The 15,965-nt window shown below is 35.3% G+C and overlaps 1 protein-coding gene across 1 annotated transcript in view; it reads left to right on the forward strand.

Annotated features, from left to right (window-relative positions):
• Positions 1–6,323: 6,323 nt before the first annotated feature.
• The window catches only part of LOC132193736 (rhomboid-related protein 2), a 58,940-nt gene continuing 49,298 nt past the window's right edge, over positions 6,324–15,965 (forward strand). The window contains exon 1 of the mRNA XM_059614592.1: positions 6,324–6,517. The gene's annotated coding sequence lies outside the window, so the exon portion shown is untranslated. The remainder of the gene's footprint in view (positions 6,518–15,965) is intronic.

Below are 15,965 nucleotides of genomic sequence, written 5' to 3' on the forward strand. Positions count from 1 at the left end.
TTTGAGCTCAATGATATCAACGAGCACGGTTGACCAGCTTTTATACCACCCAGCTCGCATCACTGTTAATTAGTCGAAATCCCTTTCGATGCAGCGCTAAAAATGCTTAGCGTGCAGCAGGGTGCGATCGAGAGAAAAAGTGCCCGCGTAGGTGTATTTCTTTTGTTGGGCATCGCTCAGATTAAGGTGTTGTGTAACTGGGATAAATCTCCTCGTATCGGTTATTATTAGAAAATTGAGAAGATTGGCACTGCCATAATGGAGCAGGTGTTATAACGAATTATGAATCATATGTGCCACGCCAATGGTGCCAAGAAACCATAAATACGCTTTGTTTACTCTTCAACTTAAGCTTGACAGTTGCATTAATGTGCATCACATTTTGCTTTGAGTGCAAAAATCCGTTTTGTGATTTGCGTTATATAAGATAGACCGAAAAAATATTAGATTGAATTAATCCAATGTAGATTTATTAAATAAAGATAATTTAAAAATATAACGGACATCTTCAAAATGGATTTTTTCATAATTAAAATGCATTTTTTTTTTAATATATATTGTTTATTACTTCTATCTGACAGAATTAGACCCCTGGTTCAGATATGCTTCCGAACTGGTGCATAAATGGTGTAGAACTGATGCCTGACAGCTAGACCCGGTTCTGCACCAGTTCCGTACGATTTTTGAACCAGGTCTGCAAAAATTCCAAATTTGATACAAAAAAATTTAAATTCTTGAAAAAATTTAATAAAAATATTTATTTATATATTAATATGCATCCATGAAAATTATATTTTATGGAAATTGAACCATTCTATCTGACAGAATAAGACCCCTGGTTCAGATCTGCTTCCGAACTGGTGCATAAATGGTGTAGAACTGATGCCGGACAACTAGACCCGGTTCTGCACCAGTTCCGTACGATTTTTGAACCAGGTCTGCAAAAATTCCAAATTTGATACAAAAAAATTTAATAAAAATATTTATTTATATATTAATATGCATCCATGATATTTTATGGAAATTGAACCATTCTATCTGACAGAATAAGACCCCTGGTTCAGATCTGCTTCCGAACTGGTGCATAAATGGTGTAGAACTGATGCCGGACAACTACACCCAACGATCTCCAGGCCTGTAGCCGCGCGAACTGGAGCAGTGAACTCTCTACACTAGAGCTGCCACCGCTCTAAGCTTAGAGCAGCCACCGCTCTAAGGAAAAACCCATAACGTTACACTAGAGCTGCCAGCGCTCTAAGAAAAAGCCCATAACGTTACACTAGAGCGGCCACCGCTCTAAGAAATTTCCCATAACGTTACACTAGAGCGGTGACAGCTCTAAGCTTTGGTGTAGACCCGGTTCTGCACCAGTTCCGTACGATTTTTGAACCAGGTCTGCAATAATTCCAAATTTGATACAAAAATTTTAAATTCTTGAAAAAATTTAATAAAAATATTTATTTATATATTAATATGCATCCATGAAAATTATATTTTATGGAAATTGAACCATTCTATCTGACAGAATTAGACCCCTGGTTCAGATCTGCTTCCAAACTGGTGCATAAATGGTGTAGAACTGATGCCGGACAACTAGACCCGGTTCTGCACCAGTTCCGTACGATTTTTGAACCAGGTCAGCGTTAATTTCAAATTTGTTTCAAAAAAATTTAAACTCTCGAATAAATTAATACATTTATATTTTAACATAGTTCATGAAAATGATAAATTTATGGAAATTGAACCATTCTATTATTACAATAATTATAAATATTTTTATAATTTAATTTACTTTTATTAATTTAATATTAATTTTACTTTACTTCATTAATAAAAGCTGCAAAATAATTTTATTAATTAATTAAAATAGTTTAACTTCAGGTATTACTTTTGTCAAAAAGATATGAAATTTTTATGCATCGTAGTTTTCAATGAATCTCTCAGCTCAATGTGTTCTGAATCAATTCCAATTGGATCTCGAGGTCGATGTAAATTTAAAATGAGATTTTTCCCAATTAATTATAACATTGCAATAAATAATACTCGGAATAAAAATTTATTCAATTGAAGAAATTTTCACCAGTGTTGCTCTCATCGTGTTGAAATAAAGAAGTGGACTCTTCCTCATTAAATTTTATGTAAAAAAGCATGACCAGTTGCAGTTCTCTATTAATTACATAAAACGAAAATTTCATCAAATTTGTTTCTCCAAATAAAGGGCTGCATACACACTATACTAGTTAATTCCAAACAATTTTTTTATTAAAACTGTCATCCTTGACAAAAAAAAAAAAAAAAAAAAACATTAACGAATACTTCAACTGACGTCATTTTTTAATATGGTACAGACGATCTGTATGCTGCCCCTTGTGTTAAAAATAGCGCGTGTAAAACAGGAGCCAACTGCGGTTTCTCAGTGAGTGACAAACAGAAGTAATTACATGCGATGATATTGACTTTTTCTTCCGACCGGGGTGTGGATGCATCGAGATCTATATGAACATTCGGGGCTAACTGTCTGGCCTGCAGCTGAACCAGAGGGGTGGCTTTGGGGCAGATGTCCTTTCGTTTTTGACGTGCTCCTCAATAAATTATCCGGCGGCTGCTCTCTCTGCCGTGGGTGTTTTGTTTGGGTGTGCGTGCACCTGAATAGTAATGACTGTCGTTTTGTGCGCCGAAACGTGCTGCTTGGCTACTCACCGGCGGCATAAATTGAAATAAATTATTTACATAAATCACAAACATGCGAGCGAACACCACAGGAAATGGTTATTAAATTACTTCTGTGTTTTCAAACGTTGTTGTTTGACCATTGAAGTTTTGAATCAATTTTTAAACAATTGCATTTCTTTAATTTTACAAACAATAATCAGAAAGAAAAATGAAATTTCTAGATGCTACGCATTCAATTTAGTTTCATGCGATTTATATTAATTTTGTATATACGAAAAATATGGTTCACATGAATTCCTTTAAGAAAATAGATAGTATGAGGGGAAACGCAATTTCGCCGTCTCGGAGCCAAGGTGTTGATGTCGCTCCCACAAAATATGAGAGAATTAATGTTTTTAAAGCTTAGGGGGAGAAAAGGAAGCACGCACCGCACTTCCTCATGAGGGCGTGGGCGGAATATAAGGGTGAGTGCAGACGCTAGCTGAAACTGAATATATATTTTGATGCATGGTCGACTGCGTATTATTAGCCTTTATTGATCATATTTCATTTCTGCAGGCACATTAAGGCGCTGCGTAATATCAAAGGTTGCCGCTGCCTTTATTCCAGCCTCAGCAAGTCAGCGAGGATCTTACAACGCAAGTAAGTTATGAAAAGATCAACTACACAGGATTTACAAAACCTCGTGGAGCTATTTTATTTGAACGAAAATGCCTTTTGAATGATATGTCTAATTCAATTAAAATTATGGAGAATACAATACCTATAAAAATATAAATGTACTGAGGTTTATAGAAAGTGTTTAATATATTTTGAGAAAACTTTTAAAGCTTTTCAAGCCTGCCCCTAGTTCATTTTTCTATAGATCTTTCATTCAATTACAATTTGTTTTTATCTTATTATATAAATAAAAAAAGCAAAGCATTCATGCTTAAGAACCTTATACAGAGCAAAAACCGAGATGGAAAAAATTTACAATGACAAAATTACAATAATATTTGAGAAAAAAATAATTAAATTAAATGTATACAAAAATTAATAATTAAATGTTTTTTAATATTATCATTGAGATTATTATTTTGTTAATTATTATTATTACTTTTTTTAAATTTGTTTTTAAAATTTTGTTTTAATAACTATTTATACCCATTTGAGCTACTTATAATATTTAATTCTTATTTAATATTGTGAAAAAATAATTTTAAGACAAACTACGATCTGATTCCACATTTTCACAATTGAAGTTGCAAGACTATTGGTCTGGTTCTCTCTTTGCATTGAAGTTCTTTTGCAACTTTCAACTGTATAGTGCATTTTCCTCTTTGCAAATATTCTTCTTCCGGCGCTTTTAATTTATTCTGAGTGATTCTTGTCTGCGCTTCGACTTTAATTGCGCGCGGACACGGTTCAGCATTTCGGTCTGCAAAAATGCCGCATTGTCTGTTGGCAACAAGCTGTACTCCATATAATACTTTTCGGCGTCGACTTATCCATCCATGGTGGAGGCGAAGTCGCTGCTTCAATATTGGCCGCCGTCCCTTCTGTCTCTACAGTCTGGCAGAATGCCTTTTTCCTTTGTGCCCGACTTTTCGTGTGTAATTTAAGATTTCCCATATCGCCCGCAATTGCTCTTACCACAGCACAGGACAGTATTTCATCCCTTATATGACAAAAAAAAAATAACATGCTCGAGGTCAGCAAAGGATTTTCACGCGACAAAATTGGGCATGCGGTTCGCATTGCCGGCTTTATTATCTCCTCTGCACTTTTTGCTGGCACGCGAGGAGCAAATTTATCTGCTCGTCTGCTGAACGCTTTTTAAACGAAAAAAATTCGCACAGCAAATTTAGGGCAAGGCCTGGGGGCGAAAAGCGGATGTCGGCGTGAAATATCTCGCTCGCGAATAAAACGACCAAAGTGATTTTATGTCGCGCGCCTACCGCATTTATTTCCCTCTTGTGAGCGAAAGTGCAAGTTGGTTCGTCACGTACCTACCCCGCAGTTGCCTTTATTGCCTCTCAAGAGTCAGAGAATTATATAGACCAAGTGTTACGCAATTCTTCTCTGCTCCGGGTTGACACAGTCCTTAAATCACTTCGCGTGCTCCTCAGAATAAACCTCGGTCGCGTGCTATTTCATTATCTGATAATCATGAAAGAAGTGGTTCACTTTTTGATTCTGCGCGCAATTAGCTAATTGGATAAACAAATAATTTTTTTTATCCTGCTTATTATGTCCATCTGGGTTTTTTAAGATTCTGACTGAATATTGAGACACATAATTTGCGTTTTTTTACATTCATAATTTATTTTAAGTATGAACTATCTGAAATTTAATTTTTGGAAACATCCACCTTAAAATTTAGAGGTAGCTGATTGAGACTGTTATACTTTATGAGCCTAAACTTATTTTTATAGCAATTTTAAATCAATTTCCTTGAATTAAACAACCATGATTTCACAGTCCTACTGAGTCCTACAGATTGGAATTTTTATTGCTAAATTAATAACTGATATTTTTAATGATGTTGAGATTCTAGTGTTGAGATAAACGGTAACGTATGTTAAATTTAATAAATTTTTTCTTAAAATAAATAAAGCATACTTCTTGAAAATCTTAATCCAATACAAATATTTTATGCATCCACATTTTAGAGTCCATTTGTATAACAACCAACTTTTAAGCTTATTGCTTATATTTAATTATCACCACCAATCACTCCATGAGACTGCATTTAGTTGCAAACAATTGTGTTTATTAATGTATCACTGGGCATTCTCTACCCAAATACATCATCCATACCGATCCATACATTCAATTATTATAAATTACATCGATTCCAAGAGAGCATTTTGATTTATGACAATCAAAGAAAGTTATTAAATATTAAAATGAAGAGATCTGATGTGAGAACAAATGTTTTACTGCAAAATAAACTTTCTTGTATTTAATTAACTTGTCTAAAAATTATTTAATATCTTAAAAATCATGGAACATCAATCTTTTATGTTGTTCTTTTGTAATGATTTAAAAGATTATAATTTTGTTTATTTATAAAATGTAAATAAAACAAAAATTATATATAAATATATTATAATGTTTAAATTTGGTTAGGTTATATTTTTACAAAAATTTTAATGAATGAAAACATTAAAAAATTTTTAAATAATATTTTAATAGCTTAACTATTTTTAAAAAATTGTTTGCATTCACTTAATTACTTATTTTTAAGATTTTCAAGAAATCTTTTTTACAAAAAGCTTTTATTTGCACCAGAATTTCCAATTTCCTGTCTTAAACACTGCATGAAAATAAAGTCCATTAAGTAAATTGAATGGGTATGCAAAGCAAACAAGCGCGGTGTGTGAGTGTGTCAAGTGCGCTTCTTCTTCTTTTTGTGTCGTACGCGAAATTTTGGCAAGTGCGCCCGGTTGACGACGCCGCCGCCGAGGAGGCGCACGGCAATTAGCGTGCACTCAATGGGAAAGGACGGCGGTGTGGCCCCCCTGGCTGGCTGGCGTACGCGCTCCTCGGGTCGCAGTGCGTGCTGCGCGGGTTGCCATGGCTACCCGGCGTTGCCCGGGAGCGGGCAGGGGAGTTCTCGGGTTTAGTGAGTCACTCGGAAGAGCAGCACTGCTCTCTCTTCGGCGCTCGGTACTTTCAGTAGCGAAGCAGAGCCGCGGAGCGCAGGCCAACTCTCTCGCGAGCTCCTCTCGCCGCTCGTGCTCGCCACACGTGACTCTCGCAAGACTCAATCCGTTCACGTAACTCCAGAGGTCGTGGACTTTTCCTAAGCTTACCGGATTTAACGCTGAACTTGCCCTCATGGATGCTCTTTTCCCAGGTAAGGAGATTTGCAACATCAGAAGTGGGGCACTTTTCTGATATTCTTTTGAGTGGTTATAGCCTTTAGAAAAAATGTTTATTTTAATATTGGGGAGAGAAGTTCATTATATTTTGAAATCAAATCTGATTATGACACTTCATCGAGACTTATTCTTTTTTTTCGGATTTTTCGGGAAAAAATTGGGTTTTGTCCGGACGCCTGCAAGTTAGGCAACATTACTACACAGAGGACGCTTTTGTTGCCTATCTTTTAAATGATTTTAATTTCATTTTAACTATATAATAAGACTAACTTTTATCCTTATACAATTTCATGGTTTTACAAAAATTAGGTGTAGATTGGAAAAAAGTTAATATCTGTTTTGGAAATCGACCGAAGTTGAATAATATGTTATCAACATCAGCATAAATGAAAATCAGTCTTCACACTATATATTGCTAATATGAAGTAGAATTTTGTAGCTATAGATTAATATCAGTACTTTTAATTTAGTTCTAATTTATAAAATTTCAAGCACTCCGGGAGATATTTTAAAAATAGGCCTTTTCTTGTATTTTATAATATTATTTAGCCCCTTTTTTAGTAATAACGATTTTTCAAAAATTTTGCAAGTATATTTGAAATTAAAAAAAGAAACAAATATAAGCTTCTTATTATTAAAAACTTAATTTATGACTTGTAAGCTGACAGAAAACTTTATTTTGAAAACATTTTCATATAAATACATGCGCATTTTTGCAACCAGTGGATGCGCAATTACCTTATTCGATTTACATAAAATGCATGTGAACCAGGACGACGCTCAATTACGTTGGTTTAAATGTATGAAGGCAGTTGAAGCATATCAAAGCGTTATTCAATTCACATGGCTATTTGAAAAAAGCATTTGACAAAGGAGGACAATGCACTCAACCGCACACTCACTTGGAGGTTTTCAACGCGGCTGAATGAGAAAGAGTGCTACTGGAAATGAATGACAAACAACCGGCCGTCTGCATTGTTTTTGCCACAGAGTGTATATAAACAAAAATATACCCGCAAGATCAATAAAAGCGGCCACTGCTGCAACAGCAGCCAATCATCCGCTTGTCAGTTCTCTGCTCCATTCAAATATAGATTATGTGTTTTAATTTTAATCCGAAAGCACTTTTGTTTTTCAAATGTGAATTTTATATAAAAAATTTAGCTCTTATTTTGGATTTTATGTCAAAATAAAAAAGAGACCTGTGGTCTGCTTTCGGGTCACTTTATTTTCTTTTTGTTTTTTACTTTTTTCACGGAGGTTAAGCCTGGTTTCAATTTTTCAGTGTTTGTTTGTTTTTATTCCGGCAAGAGTGCTTTTCGAGGTTCATGCATAACCAATCTGCCCCCGAGGAGCAGCTGCCGCATAGATGCTTTTTCTAGATCTCGCTTTTATGTAAAACGGATTTAAAAACACACACACAGCTGATCGTTACGTGAATGAATCCATTCCTTTGAGCCCCGGCCGAGAGAGTCGTGGAACGCGTTTTATCGCAATCTCATCTCGTTTGCTATTATTCTGATATTACGTGGCAGGATGAGAGCGAGAGATTTGAAAGGGAATTTGATTAATTTTGATTCGCTCAAGAGAAGTGAACAACCCTTTTTAATACGTATCCAGCTGCATGTGCATTTTGTACAACAAAAGGGTCTTAATTAGTTCGTGCTCATGCTTTGATCAAGGGCATTGATTGAGTCATCCTGTTCGCCATATGTGCTCAAATTCTCAAAGAGAAAAAATAATAAAATTTCGGAGGGTACTTTGAAGTGATTTTCACTTTTATGCAAGATCAATAATAAAATATCTAATTTGACATGAGTTTTAAGAAAATTTAATAGAGACGGCCCAAAATTGAGTAGCCAATCTTCCATCAAATAGATTATTTGAAATTTTTTTAAGATTTCTCAGAGTAATTTGAAAAAAGAGCATTCATGTAATAAGGATTTATAAGCAATACAATTTTGTTTTTTGTTTTTTTCGTAATCATTAATTCTTAAAAATTTAACGTCAGCTTGAAAAAAAGTATGTTCGTTATTTTAACACGTTTTGAAAATTCTTTTTTTTTTTACACGAAGGTCGACGCGCGACTTTTAACTTTTACTGCTTTATTTTCTCTCTTGAAATTACACACTCCTCTTTATCTCTAACAAAAATTATCATACGAACAAACGAAACAAAAACACGCGAAGGAAAGAAATTATCTGCACTGTTCGTTTGCGTTTTTAAAGTTTAATACCCGTTGCTTTTCTTCGGAGCAGACATCCAATGCGGATTTCTAACTCACACGCTGCCAGACTGAATTAAGAATACAAAGTTCGTGCACAGAAAAGTGAAACTCGGAGATAAAAATTGGAAAAGTTCCACGAGGGAAGTGAAGCGAGAGAAGAACATCCTTTTCCGCAAGCATGACGGCTGAAAAATGATAGCTGACGAAAATCCAGCATTATTCCAGTGAGTGCAACGGAGATGATAAATCGGATTTGACGCGCTCAGTGCGCAGGCTGTAATTACAAGCGGCAAGAGTAATCGAAGAGAGAGAATGAAACTCGTCGAAATTCAAAAGCTGCAGGGCCGGATGGCTCGAAAAAAGCTGCGTGGTTTTGAATGCAGGCCGTTCTCCTTATAAAAATGCTCCTGGCAACCACGTGTCCACACGTGCACTCGTGTCTCCTGCAGGACCAGTTTTTCACCCATTGTTCGCGCGAGTGAAAGGGGTTTAAATATAAAATTCCCGCACGTCAATCCCTCTCTTTCTCTCTCTCCTGGCCATCATTTGCATATCGCGTACCGAAAATAGCTCCGCACTCGAAATAGAAACTGTGGCTTTATGGGCTTGCACAACATTTTATACTACGCAGCCGAAAATGCGTGAGTTCAGCCTTTCGGTTTTATACATGGGAATAATACACGCCCGAAATTTGAATGATCAAAAATAACACGACTCCCCTGAGAGATGCAGTTTTATACACAAATTTTATTGCACGACGGCCCGGGTCACAAATCACTCGGAAATGTGTTTAAATTACCTTCAGGCATTCTGATGAAAATCGAAATATGCTTTTTAATCTACGGGTCGATGTATTTCGATTGAAAATGGGTGGGTCCCGAGAGTGATTGATGGACCTGGGTTTGCTCTCCGCGAGACAATGGCGTTTTTATTGCCGGGCAAATAAATAAATTCGATGTCACGGGCAGATGCATTGTCGATTTCGCCAGGCCGTTATCTCCCCGGTGTAGCGGGCGAAATACGTTTGCTCTCAAAACTCTGATCGGTTTGAAAAAGAGGGGATGATTTTCGCCGATGGCCCCCAGAGTGATCCTTCTGCACCCGGCGTCAATTCATCTAGTGTTGATTAATGGACCCGGGCAAAAAATGTTTGCACTCTCCTTCAATACACAAGAGAAATGCTTACTAAAGGTATAAAAATCTCTTAATGTGACTAAAAATAAAAATTCTGTGTAATTTTTTTACTCTCAGTGACCGAAATGTGTTTCTTTTAAATGTCGCTCGGTTATTCAAAAGAGAAGCTGACTGCTGATGTCACATGGCAGATGCATCTTCTTTGCTATGACATTTGGAACAGCCAACAGCGACCCATAAACTAAAAAAAGATGAACTAGATATATTGAAGAAATATATCATAATATCAGATCGCCAAAATGTTCTTTATTTTTAACTGTTTGCATTTCTTTCAATCAAGCATAAATTTTATTATGAAATTTTTTTAATTTGCCTCGTGGGTAAACTGCAATCTCTTTTTTACTTATAAATCCAAGCAATTAATTAAACATAATTTTATTTTTCCTCTAATTGGGTTTATGCCAAGTTGATTTGATGAAATTTTGAATACTGTCAATAGCTCAGATTTTTTTATAGAAATCCTTTTAAGGAAATTCTCATAGAAATCAAAGCTAATTCCCAAAAAGCTCAAATGTTGGAATTAATCATAGCTAAACTTATTAAATTTTCCACCTTTGGAAATGATATGAATACCAATATGAATTTATACTTTTAAAATCCTTTGGTATATTTTTCAAGTTGTTAAATCCTTCCATAAACAGGATTGTTTTGCTCTAGCTTAAATTTTTTTGTTACAACATCAAAGAAGATATTTTAGTCACATTCAATTATGAAACCACACGCATTTGGCACCTCGCCAGCATGTTGGAATTGACCTTGAAATTCGGTTTAATTACATTTGCAAAACGAGCATTCCGCCCATACAGTGCCGAGCAATTATTTGGAACAGATATTAGCGTTGGTAATTGCAGTTTGTTCACGCTACTGCTGTGCTTAAAGCCAATTTGCTTTCGATTAATATTCACACACCACCGTCAAAATGAACGGGTCCTCTGCGGCCTTTGATATTACACAGCACGCATGGTACACACACTTTGTACGGCGCGCACACCCACGAGAGAGGCTTTTGTGAACCTCCATAATGGTGCGTGTAATTAGAAGAAGCAACCAACGCGCCCGTGAAAAGTGAGAGAGAAGAGTAGTGAGAGTGAGGTCGTCGACCCTGTGACCCGAGTGAGCAGAGAACACACATCAACACTTCGACAGACGTACGAAGGGACGAACGGACGGGCTTTTTATTAAGTTATGGTGCCGCCGACGCCGCTCGTGGGCGGATTATATTGTCTCTCTCACGACCGACCGACGTTCTCTCTTTCAACCACACTATGCTAGTTTTTGTTTCACTCCCACTCGACTTAATTTCATCAAACGAGTTTCTAATGGGCTGGAAGTGTTTTTTTTTCGGCGGTTTGTTGAAAAATATGGAAATAAATTGACAATTATGAGAATATAAATTGGTGAGTTGCAAGTGAATTTAAGTAGATGAGCCTTGTGAAAATTGTAAACTTGGGGATTTATATTGAAACTATGCAAGAAAAATTCTGTCTATAACGAGTCTCTTCGACCCGAGCAGTTTTGATAACTATTTTTTATTTCTGCTTTAAAATAAAATCATTATCTTAAGTGAACTTATCAATCGATAAGTCTTGAAATCGGAACTTTTTAAAGTAACATTTCCATCGATTTTCACAATAAATTTTTTTCGTGATATCTGCGGACCATACAATAATGAAAGTTTCTTCAAATGAACTTTGCATCCTTTAATTTAAGTTGGAAAATGAGACTTCAATATTGCTTGCATATTTAAATTTTAAACTATTGTGAACTTATTAATTATTGAAAACAATTTGACAATCGTGATTTAAAGAAATCTGAAAAATGACATACATAATTAATAATTTAAATAAAGAAAAACTTATATAGTAAATTGACGAGATAATAAAAAAAATCCGAAATTAATGAGCCTGTGTTGTTGAAGTAAAACTAGGTGTGTGGAATTGTGTCTCCTAAACCAATAATACCACCAAACTGCATTCTTATATTCCGGCTGGGGTCGTAAAAGACACCGAGAATCACCTCAAGGCGCGATGCACGAAAATAATAATATTCTTTTATTGCTGCACCACATCTAAAGCCATTTAAAACACCAAGACCGGGCGCACCAACTGTTGAATTAGATCAAATAATGGGATATCACGTGGTGCAACTAAAAGGTTTCCTTCCTTTCTCAAGTCCATTTAATTAATGACCCTCCCCTCGCCTTTCTCTATATGAACGTTCCGCTCAGTGAAATACAATTTCCACGCAGCATTGTTTGTAGAAGAAAATATTTATTTACAACTGCGTGTATAAATTTGGACGCAGAGCGTGCGAGTTTTTTTTCCTGGCCTGTGTGACGAAACATATTTCATAAAGACTTAAGCAACTCGCTGTTTATTTATGTTGAAAAATTGTGATCCCATTAGGGAGCCAGATGTCTGGGGTCATAAATTCAAGAATCAAAGTCAAACTTTCTTTGGAGACGTGGTCCTTGAAACATTTACGAGGGGTCTTTTTATAAATATAGAATGGATAGAGATTATGACCAAAATTTTCTATCTTAATGTTGGGGAGAAGAGCGGATCAGTGACCAAACACTTCATAAAATATATATACATTATACAACTCAAGCGTTATGTGCGCAGTATGAGAATGTTAAAAAAAATCGTGTGCGTCGAAACAGCAGCCTCGTCTGCCTCTTGAAAATCTTAACGACTCCCACTCTAGTTCTAAGTCAAGTGCAATTATTAGAAAAGAAAATATCTACTGCAGCGGGGACTGAATGAGAACTATCTGTAAAATTTAATTCTCACTGAAAAAAATTTTAAGTTGAATTTTTTTTATTTATTATAATTATCTATTTAAAAATCATTCTTGTAAATCATCTGCTGTGATATAATTATAAATATCAAAACATTGATGAGCTGGTCAATCTTATTGTGAGGAACTGAGGAAGTTAATGAAGAAAAAAACAGCTCTATTAGTTTTGAACATAATTTCGTAGCTTTATCTATGAGAGAGAGAGAAATACAAAAATTCAAAAATTGGTTATAAAATGTTCAAAACCTTTCTTTGTTGTTTAAACAATCTAGTTTTCAGCCAGGCTATGAGGTACTTGAAACTAGTCTAACTATTTTTATTTTTAAATAAAGCAACTTTCTCAATGAGGAAAAGTCCTGTGCATAATTTATCAGCGCATGATTTGCCCCTAGAGTGTCACTTCAATAAAAAGTCTTCAGAATATTTAAACAAAAGAAAAAAAACCATAAAAAAGCAGTGTAATTTTTAATTTTTGTTCTTCATTTTCTAGCAGCATTAATATATAATATTTACATTTTTTATACTTCCAAATGAGAAGATGAACCGTAAAAAGTTTCCGTAAACATGTCCATTTCTCATTATTACCGAAGAAAATAAAATTTTAGTACCATTCCCGCCCTTATAGCTATTCATTTCCTTTGCCTTTGCCAGACCCCCGAGCAAGCAGAATCAAATAGGGCTCTTGCCTTCTTTCATTCGCCTCTTTTCCATGCACAAACCGGCAACCGACTCGCCGTATTATACGAAATAAGAAAGCGGCTCTTCCCATGCTGCTCGGCGGTTTTCCACGGGGTTTTCCCTTCAGCCTTTTATTTCTCCAGTGGCGGCGGCATTTTCGCATAAAAGCAGAAAACTGTTTTGAAGAATATATTCCCGCTCGACTCATTCATGCTGACGACAGAGCATTGAATGTTGCTCCGCGCCTCGTCTCATAAAGAGTGAGATTGGAGGCTGCAGCGAGATCCATCTTTCTTGATGGAACGGCTGCAGCGCTGCCTTGGTAAACATCTCGTTATGTAAAGTTTGTAAATAAATTATGAGAGAGCAGGAGCCTCAAGATATGCGTCATATCGGAGGAATCTTGTGGGACCGGCCGTAAAAAAAAAAATGCTCATAAAAACGCCACTTGACAAATCAATTTTTAATTAAATTATTCAAGCTAAAAGAAAAGTAAGCGGATTCTGCTGGTGTACGAAAATAATGAAATGAGGGTCTAGTTTAATTTATCCCACGTCGTCTTGGCACAAAAACTTCTCGCCGCCTTCTCTGCGTAATTAATTTGCTCTTGGTGTGAAAAGAGCTCTCTCCGTTTGGCTTATTTTTACCTCTTTTTCCACACAGCGATAAAATCCTGTCGCCTACGAAAATGGAATTTTGCGTCGACGTGCGGAATTGAAGTTGCCGCTGTTGGCAGGGAGAGAGATGTGCGTAATGAATTTTTGTGCCCGCGAGGCGTCTTTAATGGAAAAGTGGCCCAAATATTGATTTACATTTGGCGCAAAAAATTTATCACAAATGGTTGACACCACCAGGATAAATTAAGTATTTAAGTAAAAATTAAAGTAATTTATTTGAATCTTCGTGATTGAGGTTTTAAAATTTTCAATATTTTAGTCACCATCAGTAAAATTGGATTTCATCTTTCCAATTTGTATTGAAGGAGCAAAAATTGAACTATTTATTCAAAGTTTGAAATTCAAACCTGCCACATTTTTACTCATTTTTAATTAAGAGTCAGGAGTAACGATTTCGTACTCTTGGAGTTTAATATTTTATTTAATATTCCAACTTATTATTTTAATTTATAATTGCGCTTTTGAAATGCAAGGAGCTAAATCACTTTTAAAACATTACAATTCGCTTCAGTGCCACCATAAATTTTATATTTTCATCATCAGAATTTTATTAGACACTTTTGTGTACAACATACGGTATAAAATTTTATACATATTTTCAAATTCTAATCTCTTTTAATAATGATGGCTTTGCATAAAGAATTTTATTTTTGTACTTACTTCATACCAAAATGCAATGAAATAATTTATAAAAAAATTATGTAAATATCATAAATTCAATTTTATATTAAAAGTTAAAAATAAATTGTAAAAATAACATTAATTTTTATTTCTATATTTTTAAATCTAACTTTAATTTTAGAGAATGACTGAATTTATTAAAATCTTAAAATGAAATAATTGCATTCAAATTGCTAAAATTATTATTGTAAATGTCCATTGGAGCTAGATTACACAGTTATGGCCTTCTCTAGGTGAATACAATTTAATGCTTTTTGGATTTTGAATCGGAAAACTTAAGAGTAAACGTCTTGTTTCTTCCCTGATAATTGTTATTGTGAGTGTTTTTTTTCTTTCAAATAAGTGTAGAGTTGTGTCTTTGTTTGTGTTGTAAAGTGTAAGTCTTGCTTCTTCCTTCTAACCATGTTCTCTCTTTGTCGTCCTGCATTATTCATATACCCGACGAAATGCAAACAGGGTGTTGTTCCACGTGTTTTAGCAGACAGAATCGCGCAACCTTATTATTGCTTTTGTTTCCCAAGTGTTTACGCAAGCGGATACACGCGTATATATACTTTTGTTCCCTTTTTGGGATGGAAACGAATTAGGAAAAAAAGCAAAGCGCGGGCGCAATTGAGGCGCAAAATATTGATTGGCCGGTTCTTTCGGGTGATTGATCATGATCGGTGGACGGACGACTGGGCCCACCATCAAAGCGAGAATGTGCGATTTGATTTACAGAGTGGGCTGATCACAAAGAGTGAAAAGTGGAGGCGAAAGTGTCACTTCCGAGAGCAGTTCTAATTCATCATTGGTGCGTAAAAATAGATTTGACACTTTTCACCAAAGCGTTGACGATGACACTGCTATGGGATGAGAAAAGCGAAAGAAAGCAGAGGACGCGCCGTCAAAATCAAAAGAGGCTGCTCGACAGACGCTGTTCATTATTTTCGGTCCTCAAATTTCATCGCTATAATCAGAGTGTAGATCTTTCCCACACAAAAAATTACATTTATTTCAATCATAAACATCAGTAATAATTATAATTATTCATTCATTGTTTGAAATAAAAAAATAAAATTTAAAAATAGAATATTTTTTTTAAAATTTCATCAAAAAAGATTATTTTTTCATCACTTTTAAAATTTTCACATTTGTATTGATGTTATAACCATTTATTGTACTATT

This window comes from Neocloeon triangulifer, unplaced genomic scaffold (genome assembly GCF_031216515.1).
Source record: "Neocloeon triangulifer isolate White Clay Creek 2 clone unplaced genomic scaffold, ASM3121651v1 ptg000004l, whole genome shotgun sequence".
Classification (NCBI taxonomy): domain Eukaryota; kingdom Metazoa; phylum Arthropoda; class Insecta; order Ephemeroptera; family Baetidae; genus Neocloeon; species Neocloeon triangulifer.